General features: G+C 44.4%; 1 long non-coding RNA gene across 2 annotated transcripts in view; it reads left to right on the forward strand.

The window, feature by feature from the left end:
• Window positions 1-3901: 3901 nt before the first annotated feature.
• LOC135302521 (uncharacterized) overlaps window positions 3902-21020 on the forward strand; it is a 33836-nt gene continuing 16717 nt past the window's right edge. Inside the window, exons 1-3 of one of the 2 annotated variants that reach the window (XR_010364110.1) lie at window positions 3902-3986; window positions 7472-7610; window positions 8137-9767. This is a non-coding gene — a long non-coding RNA (uncharacterized LOC135302521). Of the gene's footprint in view, window positions 3987-7471; window positions 7611-8136; window positions 9768-21020 lie in introns of those variants that run through there. The other variant, XR_010364109.1, reaches the window with a different exon arrangement.

The raw sequence follows: 21020 nt of genomic DNA on the forward strand, positions 1-21020 counted from the left end.
CACAGCTCCAGCCCCTTCCCCAGCTCCATTCCCTTCTCTGGACAGCTACATCTCCTCAGCATCTTTCTTCTTGTGAGAAGCAAAAAACTGACCCCAGGATTGGAGGTGTGGCCTTGCCAGTGCCCAGCACAGGGAATGGTCACTGCCCTGGTCCTGCTGGACACTCTGTTCCTGGTCCAGGCCAGATGCCATTGGCCTCTTGGCCATCTGGCCACAGCTGGGCTCACTGCACAGCAGCTGCAGTCACCAGCACCCACAGGGTCTTTCTCTCTGGGCAGTTTTCAGCCACTCTTCCCCCAGCCTGGAGCTGCAGGGGTTGTTGTGACCCATGGGCAGGACCCAGCCCTGGGCCTTGTTGAACCTCACACCACTGGGCTCAGCCCATGGGTCCAGCCTGTGCAGATCCCTCTGCAGAGCCTTCCCACGTGAACTGTCTGAACCCCAGGGACAGGACCCCTCTGCAGAGAGCACAGCTGCCTGGAAACCATGACAGGCCCATGGCTGGATGGGGCTGGGTGAAAAGTTTTGTCCTTTGGGTGCTGGAGAAGCCGATAGCCAGCTGGGAAGGGGATCCTCCTGTTGGGACAATGCCTGGGGTAGCACCAGCTGGGTAAACAGGCTGCCTTGGATGGTGACTGGTGTGCCAGACCTTGTGGGACTGTGGCACCAGGAATGGGGCCTCAGAATTCACAGAATTCACAGAATCACTGGGCTGGAAGAGACCTTCAAGATCATCGAGTCCAACCCATAGCACCTCAACTAAACCCTGGCACATCCAGGCTTTGTTAAACACACCCAAGGATGGTGACTCCCCCACCTCCCCGGGCAGACAATTCCAGAACTTTATCACCCTTTCTGTAAAAAACTGCTTCCTAATATCCAGCCTGTATTTCCCTTGGCACAGCATGAGCTGCACGTGCTGTGTGCTTGCAGACCTCCTCTGTGAGGGCAGGGATATTTTCCTTTGTGGTCTGAGACTGTCAGCAGAGAAAAATACGTGATGTTTTCTGTACTGTCCTGGAGAAACAATAGCTCAATAAAATATTGCACAGGGCTCAGGAGTGGGGAGCAGGGGGGGCTGGGCTGGATTTGCATAAGGCCAGTGTAGGAATTTGGCTGCCAGAGGGGCAGGGGGAAGCAGGGGGCTATAGAATTCACTCTCTTGATCGTGAATTGCACCGGGGGCTCCACGCTGAACTACTGGGATGGAGCCATGGTGGGCCTGGGCATGCTTCCAGCACACTCTGTCACAGAGCAAATTCCTCCCTTCAGTAGTTTTGTCCGAGCAAAGAGGACAGGGCTGGGATCCTGATTGTCTGGGACCCTTGAGGAACCTATCTATATTGTCATTTTTTTATTGGTTTTGCTGATTTTGAGAATTGTTTTTCTTTTATTTTCACAGAGCTGCTAGTGGTGTCAGATTTGGGCCAGCACAGGGCACTCTGTGATGAAACAGGTTGTCTTCTGGCATCCAATCATTCTTATGCTAAGATCACCTCCCTGATAGTTTTCTACATTGAATAGGAAGCTCAGAGCAGGCTGCTGCATCCTGAAATGATAATCTGGTGTCTGATACTCTATTAGTGCTGTGCTGCTGCTCCGTGCTGCTCTCCCACCTCATGAGCCACCTGCTGACCCCTTCATCCAACATGAAGCCACATGCTTTCCTTTTTCTTCTTTTTGTTTGCTTTGTACCCTTCTCCTATGGTCAATTCACTTCTTTCACCCATCTGCTGCTCAGATTGTCTTTTTCCACCTGGCTTGTTTCACCTGAGGTCTGGTGGCACAAGGAGTTTGAATCCTGCCACACTCAGAGAGCTCTGTCACAAGAGGTGTTCCTTTCTAACATAATTTGTCACATCTTTCAGAACCATGGTAGGGTCTGAAGGTGGTTTGCATGCCTGCTGAGCTGGTGTGGTCTCCAAAGAAATCCTGTGAGTGATAAAGCTAAAAGAGGCATTTATTTTACCTTCAGTTTTCTGTGCAATAATGGACTTACTTGATGTGCCCAAAATGTCTGGGTGGGAGTTTTGATGTTTCAGATCACTTACATGTGAAAAATGCAGGGAGTACTTGGTTTATACCAGGACCTAGATGTCTGCAATTTTTTTTTTGGCAGGGACTCCATTTTTCATGAGATCTTGGGCTACATCTACAGCTGAATGCTGCAGCATCATTGTCCTGTATCAGTGCTGCAGCTGGAGGTAAAGCAGGGCAGGGACTGCAAATCACTCTCAGTAAGTCAGGAGTGGAGAGATCTGAAAGGCATCGAAGTTTGGACTCCTGAATCCACTCAGGAATCCTTGACAATTAAACCTGTTGAGCTCAGTTAAACCCTTTCCTGTTGAATGAGTACTCTGGGTACCTGGAACACATGCCAGTGAACCTCAAGAACATATTCCACAGCTTATAGCTTTTTATTACCTTTCCTTGTATCCCAGAGAATGCCAGCAAGGATCAGATGGACAATGTTGGGTTAGCAGCACAGTTTAGGTGTGAAATCAGGAAAGCTGTGAAGCCACTGTCTCCTCAAGATGTTTATTTCTCAAGCTGAGTTGGTGAGTGGGGTGGAAAAAAACCCCAAACTTTCCTGTTTAAATTTGGGCTGGTTTTAGGGATTTGTCTGCCTGTAAAGCCACGTCTCCTCATGCCATAGGTGCAGTGCCAGGGCACCTTCCCTGGGGTGGAAGTGATAACTACGAGTGTCCAGAGCAGCTTTTACAGGTTATGATCTTCCATGTCCAGGAATCTGATCTCTGTGTGTTGGGAAAAGCAAATTCTGTGATGGTGAACTGCTGTTTTCTCCAAATGTAGGTCATAACTTGAGCAGGACTTGTCATCACTCTCAGATTAAAGGCTGCTACCATTCTTCTAGGATAACTCTGTTTTCCACCCATGTGCAAACCATCTGTTTCTTGTAAATTTGTAGATATAAACCGTGGCTGTTTGGACAATTGATGTCTTTAAAAGATGTCTTGTTCTGTACGTCTCAATGAGATTTAAAAAATCAATCAAAGCCTGAAAACTATATACTTTCCCCAACCCTAATGAATGCGTGTCTCTAAGCGAAATTGCAGCTTGCATTATATTTTGAATTAATTGGCAAACAGTTACATAAAGAGATCATATTAAGGTCTCTGAAGAAGGAAGCTGGGTTAAGAATGAGCTTTCATCTCTAAATCTGCTTTTTCTGACTTTTTAAAAGCTTGATTTGTCAAGATGTAGTTGACTTCTGTTTTGTGTATAGATTTTCTGTCTTTGTTTTTCTTTTAAACAAAACATGTCAAGGGGAAGCCAATATAACATCAAAGCACTAAAATAAAGAGCTTTAAGGGAAGGAAAAGAGAGATGTTAAGATTAGGTGAAGGAGGGAAGGCAAAGGTGTGGAGGAGATATAAATCAAGTAAATAAAGACATGGCAGTGAACTGCTCTAATGAGACACAAGGCTAATTAAGGAAAAGGAACAAATTTAATTATTCTTAGATATTTTACAAGGTACAAGAATGAGGTTAGCTGTAATCTCAGTCCCCCAAATTATTTTTCTTTTGCTTTTTTTTAATCTTCCCTTATGAAGGCACTGAAATCCTCCCTGAGTTCTGGCCTCGTGAGTCATGTGCTATTTTCCTGCTGTTCCAGGGTGTAGCAACATTTTCCTGGCCCTGCTTTCCACTTGGTGTTCAGGGAGTCATATTTGAGACCTGGCTCTCACACGTATTCCTGGATGAACCTTATTTTAAAACTCAAATTGTGGCCCATACCATGAATTCCCATTAATCCAAACTGACCTGAAAATGAAGGGCAAATAGGACAGTGGAGCTGGGGAAGGGGTTGGAGCACTGAGGGAGCTGGAAAGGGGCTCAGTCTGGAGCAAAGGAGGCTCAGGGGGACCCTTGTGGTTCTGCACAGCTCCTGACAAGAGGGGACAGCCAGGGGGTGGGGCTCTGCTCCCAGGAACAGGGACAGGACAAGGAGAAATGGTCTCAAGGTATGCCAGGGGAGGTTTAGTTTGGATAGTAGCAAAATTCTTTACAGAAAGGGTTGTCCAGCACTGGCATAGGCTGCCCAGGGCAGTGATGGATCCCCATCCCTGGAGGGACTTAGAAGCTTTGTAGATGTGTCACTTGGGGACATGGGTCAGCGGTGGCCTTGGCAGTGCTCTGGGAACAGCTGGATTCAATAATCTTAGGGGGTTTTTCCAACCAAAATGATTTTATTCTTCTCTCACCTCCCACTCTTAACAGTGTTACTGTTTTAAGCATGAGCTGCAAAAGACTCCTCAGCTACACTGAGAGGCCTCCAACCCTCCCTGTCCACGACAAAGGCACCCAGGCTCTCACCGTGGGCTGAGGGGGTCTCCTGGCACCAAGGGCCTCCATGTTTGGCTTTGCAACCCCTGATCCATCAGTGCCTAAACTGGGTCAAATAGGTGTGTTAGAAGGGACCTAAAGCCTATCTTATTCCACCCTCTGCCCACAGCGGTGACGCCTTCCACTATCCCAGGTTCTCAGAGCCCTGTCCAGCCCAGCTTGTCTGTCAGAAAATCGCAGAGGCCCTGGATTCTTGACCCCAGAATGGTTTGGGTAGGAAATGGACCTCAAAGTCCATCAAGTTCCAACTCCCTGCCATGGGCCGGGACAACTTCCACTGTTCCAGGTTGCTCCAAGCCCTGTCCAACCTGGTCTTGGGCACTTCCAGGGATCCAGGGGCAGCCACAGCTGCTCTGGGCACCCTGTGCCAGGACCTCGGCACCCTCACAGGGAAAAATTCCTTCTCAATATCCCCTCCAGCCCAGCCCTCTGGCAGTTTGAAGCCTTTCCCCTTGTTCTGCCACTCCAGGCCCTTGCCCAAAGTCCCTCTCTCCATCTCATGTAGGCCCCTTTCAAGAAGGGCAAGGCTGCAGTAAGGTCACCCCTGAGCCTTCTCTTCTCCAGGCAATCTGGAGAGGAGAATCTTCTCTGCCTTACCTGAAGAGGAAGCAATTTTTAAAGATTAAATCAGGCCCATTCCCACCCAAAGCTGGGGGGCACATGGCACACAGGCACAGGAGCTGCCTCTGCAGAAGTTAATGGCAAAGCTTCTGTGGCCTTCCGTGGTCCAGATATTTGCCAAGCTGTTTTGTTATCACCAAAAAATAAAGAATGCTGTGACAGATTCAGCTTTCAGACACTGATGCCTTGTGAAGGCTGACTTAGAACAGAGACTAGACTGAGCTAATGGATAAAGTAGGGATTTATTAAGGGACCTCTATAGATGCACCTTGGGCAGCACAACCCAAATGGCTGCAAAAATGAACAATTGGTCACGGGGTCTCACACTTTTATAAGTTTTGGTCCATTTGCATGTTGGAGTTAATTGTCCAGTTACAGCTTTAGCCCATGCAGTCCCATCCTTCTTGTTTTTCTCTCTTCAGTCCACATGGTTTATGCTCTTGGGCCCGAGATTTGGACTATTTGTTCTCGAGTCCCCAGCTGGAGCAGGAATTGTTTTGTCTCCCTGCTCTGTGCAGAGAGCTCACCATCCCTAATATGAAGCCCAGACCCACACACTAAAGCAGCCCAGAATCTGAAAAATATAAAAGCTAAAACCTGAGGCATCACACGACGCCTTTCTCCCCCACCACATTCCTCACCCCCTCCTCCTCCTTCTCCTCCTCCTTTCCAGCCATTCCCCTCATCCTCCAAAGAAAACTTGTGGCGCTCGCCTCTCGCGCCGCCTTGGCACCGCATGAGAATCCTTGCAGCAAAGGGAAAGAAAGGGAAAAATCCTGAAAGCCATGCTTTTCCCAGCAGGTTGGCACCACCGCTCCAGCTTTCATCCTTGGGAGCAGCGTGCCAATCTCACGCCAGCACAAACAGATGTGACTCTAGAGCTTTGAGTGCCCAGTGAAAGGGGCATTGCTCGCTCTGAAAGCCGCCAGAATGTACCAGCCTGAGGATTTTCCATTGAGACAGGCAGTTTTCTCAGAGCTCTGCTTCAAGGTGCCTGGATTTGGGGTTGACTTGTTTATTTCCTTTCCCTTTTCCTTTGTGCCCTGACATTATACCAAGGCTCAGCACGCGATGCCTGGCTCAGAAGAATGTTATCAGACCGAGTTAAGAGCACAGTGAGGCCGCTCTGTACACACAGTGCAGGGATAGATGGATGGATGGGGTGAAATGTATTCCACGTGCCCCAGGAGCTCACGTGTGTTGAAAACTTGTGCAACAGATAAACTGCATTTTAATGTTCACAAACCCAGCCCGTTTTCGTGCCATTTGAGGTACATAAAGCGGTAAGACACGCACGATTCCGTACGCGCCGCTGAATCGGAAAAAGGAGGTGCTTAGTTGGCAAAACCCCTTAATCCAGACATCTACAAGGGAAATCATGTAAGTCCAACGGTGCTTAGTGGCAATGAGTGCCACTTATTAGGGATTGCAGTTCTGCTTAACTGGGACACCTCCAGATATTTAGGAGGCTTAGCAGAATGGGGTGAACAATTTGCAGGCTGTATTCTTCCAAATACAACATCCCACATCCCTTTTTCTCACATGCAAAAAAATTTCCCCAAATGGCTTGCAGCGTTTAGGGGGGTATTTGTTCTTTTGAATTTTGCAAAGGCTTCCTAAAGGCTGCTCCTGGCATGAGGGAGGGTGGTGAGGCCCTGGCACAGGCTGCCCTGAGAAGCTGTGGCTGCCCCTGGATCCTTGGAAGTGTTCCAGGCCAGGTGGGACAGGGCTTGGAGCAACCTGGGACAGTGAAAGATGTCCCTGCCCATGGCAGGGGGATGGAACTGGGTGGTCTTTAAGGTCCCTTCCACACAAAACCATTCTGGGATTCTGCATGTTGGTACAATAAGAAATCACTGCTTGCTCATGAGTCTGAGCTGTGAATTTTCCACAGTGGATTGGCCAAATTTTTGTAAGACAATAGGATCTACTGTGATCACCTGTCCTGACACCTTGCTGATTTTAGCCAGGGAATGCAATCCTGAAGTCTCTCCATCAGGCCCATCAATGTTTGGTTGCAATACAGTTCAGCTTTTGTCATGGTAGGAGCCACAAGACTGTCTCCCCTCCTCAGTAATGCCTTCCTGGTGCTCAAGCTTTATATCAGAGATTAAATCCCTTCAAACCCAGGAGCCTTGTGCCAGGGTGAGAGAGGCAGCAGCTCTTAACTGATGAATCCTGCTAGGAAGAAATAATGTAGCTGAACTGTGTACTTCAAGACAGGAACATTTTTGTTTGAAACATTCTGGAGGGTTTTTTGACTAACCTGGCTTGAAAAGCTGGACACACCATGATCTCCTTTGGCACTATTTCATCAGCTTTCACTGTTACTGCTTAAGGGCTCCAATGGCATTGGAAGTCCTGCTCCACAAAGCAAAAGGTGTTTATGAATATGCTGAGAAGCTGTTTCCTAAATAACTTGGGATTTGGATAGACTGAACAGACAACCAAAAGCAAGTGGTGTTATCCCCATTCCACACAGGGAAAGCTGCACCTTGGAGGGATTGAACAAGTTCTCCAAAACTCAGAAGCAGGATCAGGACTTGAACTTTTGTGACTTTGCTGCCCAGTCCCATCTTAACTGCGAGTCTCGCTCCCTCCTGAGATAAGGAATGCTCAGGGTAAGATTAGGCTCAGACTGGGAAGCAAACCCAATGCTGAGGCGTCTGACAAGATGTTCTTGTGAATTTTTAATTGTTGGCTGTGTGGACATGTGTGTAAGGCAATAACCTGAGGAATTCTGCCCTACATTTTGGAAACTGTTGTAGCTTTGCAGCTCTTGGAATGAGTCTCGAGTGAAAAATCTGCTCTGCTGCGTGTTCTCTATCATGTTCCCTCTAGATAAAGCTTTGAATCTGTGAACTTAGTGGCTGCTATTCCAGGAATTTCTCCTTGGAACCAACTGACAGTATCCCTAACATTTGGCTAGAAAAAAAAATCTCTTCTGGAAAAGTCTAAGATGGTGCAATCTGATTTCAAATTGACTGTTGCCTGCTCCCGTGTTATACAAATACATGTAAAATCCTCTGTGATTTTAATACCAAGAAAAGAAAAGTCAACATTTAGCTAGTCCCTTACAAAATAACTTTGAATCTTTAGCAGCTTGAAGATAAAAATTTCTTTTTTTCTTGTAAATCTTGTTCATAGGTATTGGTTTCTTCTTAGAACTACCAGTGTGAGTTTAATTCCAGGGAACAAGAACTATGCTTAGTAGTTTAAAAAGCACATAAAATGAAAGTGGGAGCAAATGGAGAGCTTTTCTTTTCTCTTAAAGGAAAGGCAGGACAGGTAAGAAAAGCTGCAGTTAAAGGTAATTCCTATTTTTTCTATGAAATTGGTCTAGATCCACATTGTATAACCTTTCCTCCTGTTCTTTTATTCACCTCAGACTTGAAATGTTTTTTAAGGTCTGTCCAGTGGGAGGTGAAGTCCATATTTCTAGACAAGGATTTTTACTTTGACTGGTATGTCTTAAAGGCTCTGCTGCTGAAATAGAAGGAAAAGTCCAATTTTTGTGCATTGCAGTCTGTAAATTCTTGCTCTGTAGTCAGCTGCCTCCACAGCTGGCACATACAAAACAAATTCCTGATGGTTTCTGTGATTTTACCTTGGCCCTTGGGACAGGTCAGGAGCTGGGCCTGGCTATCAAAACTTTAAAATTGTGTCCAACTGTGGAACTGGGGGGAGAAATAACTGGGAAAATGTAGGAGCTGGTCTGTTGGAAGAGGAAGTTTTAAAAAAAGGAGCAGAATTTTGCATTGACTGTATAAGCTATAACTCTGTTGATTTAACCCCTTCTTTTGGAATTGTTTCATCTGCCACTCATTGATGGAGATCTGAGAGACAGCAACTACCCAAGGCTGGACCAGGAAAATAAATCAGTGATGATTAATAGCTCAGAATGATTTTCATGAGCTGTTTGGCAGGGAGGGAACCTGAAGTGGGTGTTGATTCACCAGCAGGACATGGAGACCCCTCATGGGACTGGAGCCACTAAGGGCAGGAATCTCCCAGCCCAGGTCTCCCCTCCATTTCCATTTGGTGACTGGACCAGTCAGAGCAAAGTTACTCAACCCCTGTGATGTGAGTCTGCACATTTTGGAGGGCCTCTTGGAGTGTTCTGTGCTGGGCCAGGAATTATCCTTGATGATCCTTGTAGGTCCCTTCCAGCCCAGGATAATCTCTGATTCTGTGATGGTGACATAATCCAGGGCAGAAGGACAGAAATGTTCCCCATCCAGTGGCACACTGATGTGATCCTAATGGTTAATGGAATGCAAAGAAAGGGGTTGGACATGGGTGGCCTGACTGTCTCCTGGAAACTGCAGATTTTCTTATCCTTGGGTGGAATTAGTCCTGATTTCCACGAGGGAGGGAAAGACAGAGGTTGTCATGTATAAAACTCCACACGTATGTTCCAATCCTTGTGCAGCACCAGGGGAAATGTGGCTTTGTAGAACTTCCATTCCACAGCAAATACTGTAATGTGCAATTGGCATTTGGTTTAATAATGAAAACAAAGTTTTATGCCATGATGGTCCCGATTCCACAGCTGACTGCATGGTCATTTAACAAATCTTTCACGAGCAGGAGATCTCCATAACAAAACTCTCCCTTTTCTCTCCCTTTTGCTGACGCTTTAACAATGAGACAACTGGGCAATCAGCTCAAATGAACTTAAAATCACTTAAAAGCCACTGTTTGAAAGGATCAACTTCTTCCCAAGCCATGACAGCAAAAAGTTTCCCAGTTAGTCCAGAGAACATGGGGTTTTTTGTGTGTGTGTGTGTTTTTGTGTGTGGTTTTTTTTTTGTTTGTTTGTTTTTGTTTGTTTTTTTTCCTGTCATTTCTGTCCTGTTAATTTGAGCAGAAACTGTAATTAGATGTAAGTGGTCTTGTTCCCACAGAAATGAATGGCAGCATCTGGAGTGAGACAACCGTTCCAAATGCTTTTGGCTACCAGCTCTCCACAAGTCACCAGGATGGAGCAAGGGCCGGAATCCAGACTTCTGTCGGCCTAATTTTGTATCTGTGGAAGCACAGCACTAAATCCAATATTCAAATGCCTGGCTGTGATGGGTGTAGGAGAGAGCACATTCCAGACTTTTATGTTGCCTGCTCCTCCTGGGAGGCCAATCCCTGCAGTGTCCCTGGGTGGGACTGGATGACCACAGCTCGGAAAAGGAGGGATGCTGGGCAAAGATTCCTGGTGCATTTGGTTTTTTGGGTTTTTTTTTCCTTTTTCCTTTTCCACCTTTCTCCTTTTCCATTTAATGATCCACTTTGACAGTAGCTCTGCCTCCCCAGACAGGAGCAGGGCTGTGTTTGTAAACAGTAATTGAGTTAAAAGATGTTTTGTGTCAGAGCTGAGCTCGTTTCTCTCTCTGCTCTCTCTACAGAAGGGGCGGCTCTGGTTTGAGGTGCTCTGGCTCTGCCTTGGGGCTCTGGGGCTCCACAAGGTCACAGAGCTCCTTATCACCCCCAAAATACACCTTCTGTGGATGTTTATCACAATCAGCACCAGGGTGCTGCATTTTTATCAAACTTTCTGTCCCCTAAAGGAGAATCACACTTGAAGCTGATAGTGCTCTCTGGGAGTAAACATTTCCATCCAGCCTTCCTGGTTAATTGAAATGGGATAAAATTCCTTTCCTTCCTTCAGTTTTTTAAAATTCTCTTTCTTGTTGTGATCAGGAGGAACTTGCCACCTTCCAGAAGCTTTTTCCTCTCTGGCCTTGTCCTATTTGTCATTGCAGCCTCACTCACTTGATACTTTGTGTGAGGTCTACAGCTTCAGGACAAACATTTTGGCACTTTTCAGTGCCTTTTATTAAAATTTTATTAAACTTTCATTAAACTTTGTCACCATGAAAAGCCAATTCTCTTGTTTTACCTCACTAACCCTGATGAAAATGGAGTCTGCTCTCTACTTGCTGCTGCTCTCCAGGGCTGAGTCTTGTTTCTTTAAAATATGCAAAAGGAGGGGGAAGGAATTTAGACTAAAATTTTTTAAAGCTGCCTGGAAGATTTACAGGAACAGTCCCATGAGTCTAATGGGACTTGTGTCTCTAAACCCTTTCAAAACTCTCAAATCTCTGACTTCTGCTGTTGTGGAGGCATCAATGATGGCCCAATAAATGAGGGGAATTGAGATTTACAGCTGAAGGCTTGTATCAAACTTACTGTTGCATATGAAAGCAAATACAGTGTTTCTTCCCCAAAGCCAGGGTGCTTACCCTGAGTGCAGAATGAAAGTCTGAGCATTTACAAGTAAATCTGTTATTCAGTGTGGGAATTAAATTAAATTATTCATCCTTTAAGAAATTTAGGAATGTCAGACTCTTCCTTCCTTGGTAATTTCAGTAATGCGGTGGTAAAGAAACTTCAGACTTGTGACATGGCTGAGGTTCAGTGACATGTTTTCTCTGTGCATTGGACTGTTTACATAAAATTATTATTTTGCACTCAGAAATAGTTACATCCTGTGGACAGCACTTCATGTTGTTGGATTTAGAGGATAATCACAGAATGGCAGAAACATTCGAGTTGGGAAAGACCTCCAGGATCATCAAGCCCAACCTTTGGCCCCAAATATCACCTTGGAAACCAGCCCAGGGCACTGAGTGCCACATCCACTCATTCTTTGGACACCTCTGGGGTGATGACTCCAGCACCCCCGTGGGCAGCCCATTCCAGTGCTTAACAGCCAATAATAATAATAATAATAATAATAATAATAATAATAATAATAATAATAATAATAATGCAGAATAGTTTTATTCCTGGATATTTCTGCAGCCACTAGAAATTTTTGTTTGCTGTCAGAACTTACCCTTTTTCTCTTTGTCAAGGACATGCTGGTTCTCATGGAACTCTAAATTTTTATGTTTGATTTCATTAGTTTATCTTCTGGTTGCTCACAAGGATAAATGCCTGTGGAGTGGCCACTCCAAAAATGCCTGACTGGCCTTTATTCAGTCCCACTCAGCATTTGCATTCTGCTGCTACAGTTTGGATTTCATCATGCTCACTCTATTTGGCTGTTCCTGTGTTCCAGTTTAGTGTTTTTCTAAGGTCAGTGTTGGCAGTCTGAAGATGCCTGATCTTGATTTAATGATCCACCAGAATCCATGGTCACAGACAGGAGGAAGAGTATTCATTGATTTATTGGTTTTTGTGGAGACTAAGAGTATTCTTTTTGAATTGTTCCCTTGTGCAAGTGTCAATGCCATGGGGATCTGAGCTACCTGAATTGTTACCTCTGGTTTGGATGAGCTGCACAGGCTTAGCCAAACTCTGGCCTGTCTCATTTCTTCTGGCGTCCTGTTCTGGTGTAGGCTGGTTGTGAAGTGCAGGAGAAGACATTTGGTGATGATAATTTAGACCCTAATTGAGACTACAAGAGCAGTGAGATGGTCCAGGTGACTGAATCTAATTACTGACTTTTGCAGTGCTGTGAACTCTGCCCAGCCCAGCTCTCAGTCCTGTTTAACTGTCCCCTCGTGTTGTGACTGTGACACAGCAGGCACGAGGGAGGCAGGAGAACACCAGGATGCAGAAATATCTCCACTCATTCTCAGCTGGGGACTGTGCTCCTGACAAATTCCTTTTCCTTAGTGTGTAGCAGAGCTGGGTAGCAGTGAAGGTGCTGCTGATAACTGAAGAACTGAAGAGACCTCCTGGGTCAGAGCTTCAAGTCACCTCACGACCCACACAGTGATGAAGTGCCATTCTTAAACAGATCAAGGTCCATTTTAATCCTGGCTGAGGTTTGTTTTCTTGGGAAGAGGGAGTGCTGTCCTGCTAGTTCCCTTATCCAGGCAGCTCCATGCCCTCTGTGATCTCCCACGCTGAAACCTCCCTCTAATTCCCAGCCTAAATAAGATCAAGGTTCTCTCATGCTCATGTGCATTACTGTCCTTTGGCATCAGTCATTTCTCCCTGTAGGCATTAAAGCTCCAGATTTACTTACAGCAGATCTGTCCCCTCCCAGCCTTGTTTTGTTGAATTATTATGTGCCATCCTGCCCCATCAATCCCTGGGACAAAGCACCATCCCGCTTCTCAAAGAGCTGTTTGCTATCTGCTTTAAAAAGGAGTCACTTAGCTTTGCTCTCCACCAGCTCGTGCATCATTCCCTGAACAAAGCCACTTTGGTCTGTGGAGAGTCCAGAGCTGGGCTCAATGTCAGAGTGACATCCAGTGGAGCATCTCCAGAACACCCACCTGGCAACATCTCATTTGTCATTGCTTTAAATTCATCTCCTTGCTCCACTGAGCAGGGAAAAAAACTTGCCAAGGTCAAAGTGTGATGAGTGAAATGGGTTTTGTTGTTGTAAGACCTGTCAATACTCTTCAGCTTCCTGACAACAACAGGGGGACTCCTGTGACACCTGGGACTTTCACCTGTCCTCCTTCTGAAAGCAACACCCTCCTGACATCCTGAAATGCCACTCTCAGGAAATCAGGATTGATCTGCTGGGAGCACTGGGGTCTCAGGGCCAGCTGTTCAGTTCCAAGTATCATCTGCACTGACTGAAAGCAGCTCTGATGATCCACACTGGCTGCTTGTACCAGATAAACCCCTTTTTTCAGTTGTTCTCTGCTAAGAGAACAGTGACTTTGGCTGAGCTGGGAACAAAACAAAATGGATTACTATAATAAATCATAACTATAATAAATCATAACATAAAAGAGGAGAGGACTCTATAATTTGGCCACTTAATGTTTAACTTCAAGTAGGAAGGGGTGGGGGCAAGTAAGAGATGATTTGTGACTTTTTCTGCCCATGTTAAATATGTGGTGGCCTTTTTTCTTCTATGAACCATCAGCAGCAGTGCCTGGGATTGACTCCTTTCTCTTGCCCTACTTGCAGGGCTTGCCCTACTTGCAGGACATTTCACCCCGTGGGTTGTAATGACTCCTGATGTTGGGCAGGCAGCAGGGGCTGCTTCAATCCCACAGCAAGCTGAAGGAGAAATTTCAATTATTGACCCATTGATTGTGATGAGTTTTTATCATCATCATTGTCATAATTTTAATTCTCCAATGTAGGTGTTGAGCTTCTGGAGGACTTTGGGGTTCCTGGGAGAACCTTTGGCCAGAAAGGTTTCCCCCACCTCCTCCAGATGTCTTAGAGGCAAATGTGAGAAGAGCTTGGTTCACTGGAGCAAGCACCAAGTGTTTAAGGTAATTTAAATCCTTTATCTGTCAGTGTTCTTGACAGCAATCAAGCACAATAGAAAATAAATAAATAAATAGAAATCCCGTAGCCATGGAAGCACACTTCAGATCAGATTTCTATTTGCATGCTTCATACATATACATAAAACATATTTCATGTACCAAGTTAAATAATGCACAATGCTTAAACTATTCTTACTTTTTATCCTTTGGTTATTGTAATTACAAGTAATTTTGTGAAGGATTTTCTATTTTTAAGAAATCACACTTTTGTACTTGATCCAGCTAACAGGATTTTCTTACATTACTTCATAAAGAGACCATCTTTAAACTTCTAATGTTATTTCTTATTCATTAGTACATATGCCTGTAGGGTATGTTCATAAATGGGTTAAAGTTACAAAGTTATGCTTATAAAAGCTCATGGTAATTTGGAGTATCAGGAGGATTTATTAATTTTGAAATCTTAAAAGAGCAAAAGCTAAAATGAGATTGGATTAAGTATATTCTTGCATGCAGTTATTCTAAACACCCTTAAGGACCGCAGACTAACTTACAGAGGACATTATGCAAATATGAATATATCTCTAAGTGCCTCATAGGCTTGCTGATGTAATATTTTACATGGTTAGTTAAGTACATCAAGTAAAAGGTTTGACCTTGATATACTGTAAAAGGTACTTATCCCACAACACCCAATTGTTTTCGGTGCCATTGTGAAATGCATCCCTCCAACGTGCAAACAATTTTGTGCACAAATCTCATTAAATGTAGCTCCAGCAGCCAAACAGCTGTCCACACCACCCCAGCTCTTCAGAAGACCAAAGAGCTGCTTCATAATTTATCTTTATCAAAATGCTGTTTGCATTTATCGACAGCACCAGGCTGTACTTATGCAGTGAGAAGACAATTTCTTGGGAGGACAAATAGAGTTTCCAGGCTTTATTGCTGGCACCTGTTCCCATTACACAGTTCAATTTTATTTTTTTGAGGACACATAGAAGGTGGGGACTACAATGCCCTGAAGTCAAACCATGTTTTGGGGAAGGAAAACAAGCTCCAGGTTCGACTTGAGCTTGGAATTTCTGCAAATTCTTGGCTTTACTTGCCTCTTTGATTATGCAGAAATAAGCTTGACTATATGGACTTAAATGTTATCTTTTCCTCTTCCCTCTCCTACTCCATCCCATGCATACATACATATATATATGTATATATACATATATGTTTGTATGTGTTTGTGTATATTTATATACACATATATTTATATTCCATCGAGGTGGTAATGAAAACGAACAGAAAAATGGATTGCTAAATGTTGTGTGTTATCTTTTCTGTGTGTGTATCTGAAGGGAAGATTGGCTGATGTGGCACCTGCAGATTACTTTAGGGTAAATCCTTGTTTGTTCTGTTTAGCATTTCTGTGGTTATCACTGAACTGGAGGGAGAGACTCCATAGATGGATGGGGTGGGTGTGGATTCCTTACATTAATCAGATGGAAAAAACAGATATCCAGTCTTGCACACCAAGACATCAGCCCCCTTCTAAAGCCTGCATCATATCAAGAACTTCCTGTGGGGCTCAAGCAGTAAAGTGTATAATCTCTCTCAAGTCCCTCCAGAGTGACCAAAGTGCTCAAAAAATATTTCTGGTTTATTATGCTGGACTGTAAATACCCAACTGGGATTGTCTTTCCCATGTGGTGCTTTGACAGTGACCAAATACTAGTGTTTATAACCCAAAATAATGAATTAAATTATGCTATTTCATCAGGGTGATGTTGATGGTGTGAGATATCACACTCCAGGTTGTGTTCTTCCATTAGGTCTGTCCTAGGAGAATGATTAATTAGCTGTAAAGTACTACTGAGAAGATTTCATTAGCATTTTCCAGCTGCCTGGGATAACGTGACCTGCTGGATGTGGCAAAGAATGAAATTTTATTGCAGAAAAAACCCAGAACATCCATGTGTGAGTAACAGCTATTTCTGTGCCTGCCAGCCATGTTGTGGTTTTTCTCAGTGGGAAAAACACCCAAACCATGGGAAAACCAATGGTTTTCATACCAATTCAACATCTCTTAGCCTTTCTCTATAGGAGGATATTATTTTCCAAAGTGAGTGTGTATTTTATGGTGAAATATTAACTCAGATTTGTTTGGTTTGGGGCTCTCTTCTTTTGGAGTTTGTGTCTTGTGAGATCAGGAGAGCTTGGAAACAAGGTGGAGTTTGAGGAATTTTATTCCTCTCTGAGCTTTATTTGTGAGGAAGCCTGTGATGGATATGTATCATCAAATAAATCTTCCTTGTCTGGAATTTCAAACAAACCCATTTCCATTCTACAAAAACACACCCAGGAGTGTGTGTTAGTAGGTCCTCAGCAGAGAATAAATGGAATAGGATTCCCAAGTACAAATATCCTTTTCCTTGCCTCTCTCCCTTCTTCAAACCAATATTTCTGTGTAATTCTGGATATCCATTTCTTCCTTTGGCTGTATCTAACAGAACAGTGCTGTTTGCTACAGGGTAATGAAAAAAAGCAAGGTTTGGTTTCTTTTGCTTAGGAAATATAATTGCTACAAAGGGTGATTTTACCAAACACAGAGTTTACCACTGGGATCTGTGAGGATGAGATGCCTGTGAACAGAAGGTTCCATCTCTGCAGGAGTGGATGTTAATAAGGAAAGGGACTGATCTTTAACAAAGTCTGGCACTTGAGGTAATGTACCCCACACGCTGTAATTTAGGACCTGCTCCACAGAAGTGAGGTATTTGGGTAAACAGTTGGGTGCCTCATGAATTTACAAACACAATTAAACAGATTAGGTGAGGTTGGTAACGTGCTAGAAATATTTGTTGGTTCCCCCTGGCATCTGTCTGCAACTTTGCTCTCTGAGAAACCTGACTATGTCTTAATTCCATGTGGTGTTTGAAGGAATGGCTCTTCTCGAGATGAGTTAATTAAGGAAGTTCTTAGCCATGCTTTTTCTCTTTTAATCCCAATGTACTTTTTTTGTATGAGCCCACTACATTTATCCTTTTTATCCACTCAAACCTCATAAACAACAACAACAAAGTCCTTAATACATCACAGTGCACATCCACAAAACCTGAGCAGAAGCACATGCAGTGCTTCTGAAGCACATGAAGCAGCAAGTGCTGTTCCTCCATCCAAATCTGACTCATTTTAAATGCAGATAGGGGGGAAAAAATATCACTGGAAAGATAAGTTATCGCTCTACTGAAGATAGCTTTCCTTTTCTTTATGTTTTTTTTCCCCCACAGTGCTGAGTGTGTGTGCACATGAGCTGTAAAAATCCGACCAAAGCAAAATGTAGATTTCTTACCTTGAGAATAAGCACAACACAGTTCTTTAGGATCCTTCAGATTTGTGCCAGGGGTCTCCATATACATCCCCTTTTCTCACTTTGGAGGTGATTGGCCAGGGAGAGGTCTTTGTTTTGAACTGAAGTGTAAAAATGCAGAGTGGAAGAATGAGGTTCTTCTCACCACAAGAAAGGCACTAAGGGGCTGCAGTGGGTCCAGAGAAGTGAACAGAGCTGGGGAAGGGTCTGGAGCACCAGGAGAGGCTGAGGGAGCTGGGAAGGGGCTCAGCCTGGAGCAAAGGAGGCTCAGGGGGGACCTTGTGGCTCTGCACAGCTCCTGACAGGAGGGGACAGCCGGGGGGATCAGGCTCTGCTCACAGGAACAGGGACAGGAGGAGAGGGAACTGCTTCAAGTTGCACCAGGGCAGGTTTAGATTGGATATCAGGGAAAAAATTCTTCTCTGAAATGGATGTCCAGCTCTGTCACCAGCTGCCCAGGGCAGTGTTGGAGTCACCATCCCTCAGAGAGTTCAAAAAATGTGTGGATGTGGCACCTGGGGCCATGATTTCGTGGGGGTTTGGCAGAGCTGGAGGAATGGTTGGACTTGCTCTCAGAGGGCTTTTCCAGCCTCAGTGGCTCTGTGGTTCTCCATGTCAGAGAGGTCTGGGGCAGATTAACCCCGGCTGCACACAGGCTGAAGAGAGCACAGTGTCTGTGTCAGGCAGACATTTACACCTGGGCCAGTCACCTGTCGTGGTGAGGAGCAAAAGTGCTTTAGGGCACCAGTTCATTGACCAGATTTTGATAGTTACTGTAAGAAAAAGTGAATTGCACCCTGTGCTCCACTGTTTCCTGGCTGGATCTTCAGTGGCTTGACAAAGAACACTGAATGATCAGCTTAGATGTACCCATGCTCACAGGGCAGATGAAATATATCTCTACAACCTAATCTTTGAGCCCTAACCACAATATTTCAATGTGGTGTGAAGGTCTTAATTTTTTTAACTCGTATAATTGTTTTTTTAAATTAAACTTCAAATATATTTTGGAATTGAAGCATTAGTTTCAAACTGAAGAACCAAAACATTTAGTTTGCAAAGTATTATGAAAACATTTTGCATTGCCTTAAATTTCAGTTTGTTTGACCACAGTTTGTCTTTCATGAAAGGTGTGTTGTGCACAAACAGCCTCTGGCTCTGCTCTTTTCTTCTGTTTCCAAGGTCAACGTCTGCAAATGTTTCTCCCTTTTCTGTCTCTTATTCCCATTTTCCAGCCTCAAGTCCTCTTTTGGCTGTGTCCAAGTTAATAAGCTCTAATGAGAAATGTGTTCTGCACCATACCTGGCTTAGGCTGCATCCAGCTTGGATCCTTCTACACCAACCTATACAGACATACAACGTAATTTCATTTTTCTTGAATCAGCCTCAAAAATTCCTCATGCCCGTGGTTTTGCTGCAACAGGCAATCTGCTGTGTGCAGGAGTGGGGTTGTTGCCTCTTTCTTGGATAAGAGAAAAGCCCTGGTGGTTGCACAACAGCTCATCTGTGACGTCGGTGCAGGGCACGGCGAGCTGGTCGGAGGAACTGGCAGGTGTAGGAGTGATATGAAGGTGCAGCTGAAATTTAATTTCCTCCAGAACCATGCTCCACAAGCTGTGCAAACTTTCCTTGGCTAAATAAACACACTTAAAGACAAAGATTTCCCATTTTCCTAGAAATACTCGTGGTAACTACTGCCTGTGCTTTCTCTCCTGGAGCCTTAACAAACAGTCTGCACATTTGCATTTTCTCTAATGGTCTCAGCAGTAAACTTCCTTCCAAAAAGAGGGGAAAAAAGGAAATTTTGTGTTCCCTGAATGCAGAAAGAAATTACACATTCTGTCTCTGTCTCTCGTACATAGAGATACACAGTTTAGTACTTTACATCTTCAAAGAGCTTGCTCAAATAGGGACTAAATTGTGTTTGTAAACTCTAGCTTTGGGAGACAAGTTCAAATGGGGCTTAACTCCCAAATGGAATGTTGACGGTCTCAGTCAAGTTCCTAGTGGACATTTGCCACAAAAGCACAGCACTCTCAGCTTGTATTGATAACAATTAGTATTATTGCTCTGTGATCAGCACAGCCCCCTTCAAAAACGTTCTGTGCAATGTAAGCAGAATTAAAGACCTGCCCTGCCTCAAAATGTGAACAGAAAAAAAACCCCAAAAAAAACCTAGGAGAAATTTTCTGCTCTTTTTTCTGTTTTGAAAAGGAGAATCCAGGGGCTGCAGCCCACAAATAGAGTTAAACTGATGGTTACTGCTGTCCCAGTTCAGTACCTATTTTGCTAAATTTAAGGTAAAATTACAAAGTGGTGTGACCATGCTCCTAGGAGCATCGGTGTCAAAAGCAGGGACAGAGCCCAGCTCTCACCAGCCCTTAGAAATTGTGTTAACTGGAAGGTTACCCTTCCTCTCCAAATGGAGTTTAATGAATATAACACACTTCAATAGGTGTATTCATAAGAAGTTACCCATTATGGATGTAATGCATGAGTTTTTCTCTCTTGGAAATCGGTTACTCTTACTGGCCATTTCCTGGTCAGGTTTTGATGAGTCCCTTTCAGGCACAGTTCCCATTGAAATAGGTTTGCCTGAATGAGGACTTAAGGAACAACTGAATAAAGACCTCTATAATTGCTCTATAATGATTAAATGGTTCCCATGAGCAGGGCAGTTCAGAAAGACGTGCTTTCACTTAGCAACATTCGTGCTGCCAAAATGAAATAGCCACATCCACTGCAGGCAGAACTGAATTCATTGCTGCTGCTGCTGCTGTGATTGTGGCAGAGCAGAGACTGGACAGGAGCAGGCCAGGAGGAGTAGACCCTGTGCAAACACACTGTACATGGCAGTCCAAGTCCACGTGTCTCAGGGTTCCAGCCCAGCTTCCCTCTGTGCTGGTGATGTGTCCATTTGGAACAGGTTCGTTACTTTGCCTTATTTTTGCCCCAATTGTTCTGCTCTTGAAATGGTGTTTTGGGTAAAGGATGTCAGTGCTGTGGTTTAAGGCAATGTTTCTTGAGAAGGGCTGGGCTGGGGACAAGATACCTGTATTTATATAGAGATATACATAAACTTTTTTTTGAGGTGAGGTGAAAACTGTTCCTTCAGGAATGGCCAATTCTTCAGGCCCTGTAAGTTTACCCAAAAAACTCCATAATTTTATTTTTTCAGTCTCTCAGGGTGTTGTTCCATTATTTGTTGATTTTTAAATCTCTGAGTGAAGACAAGAATTGCATTGAAGTATTTAACAATGAAAAGGAAGAAGGTGAGAGGTGGTGAATATGTTCTGTTACAAAGCCCCAAGAGGCCACAGGAACTGAGCAATCTCCTTGGGGCTCCCAAGAGCATCCTCTTGTTGTTGTGCATCTTCCCTGGGATTTTTGGGGCTGTTTGTTGGAGATTCCCCCAGCTTGTTTTGGAATGCCCAGCCCCACTCTGGGCACCCAGGCCAGGGATCAATATCATCCAGTGAAATCTT

Source organism: Passer domesticus, chromosome 6, assembly GCF_036417665.1.
Source record: "Passer domesticus isolate bPasDom1 chromosome 6, bPasDom1.hap1, whole genome shotgun sequence".
NCBI lineage: Eukaryota > Metazoa > Chordata > Aves > Passeriformes > Passeridae > Passer > Passer domesticus.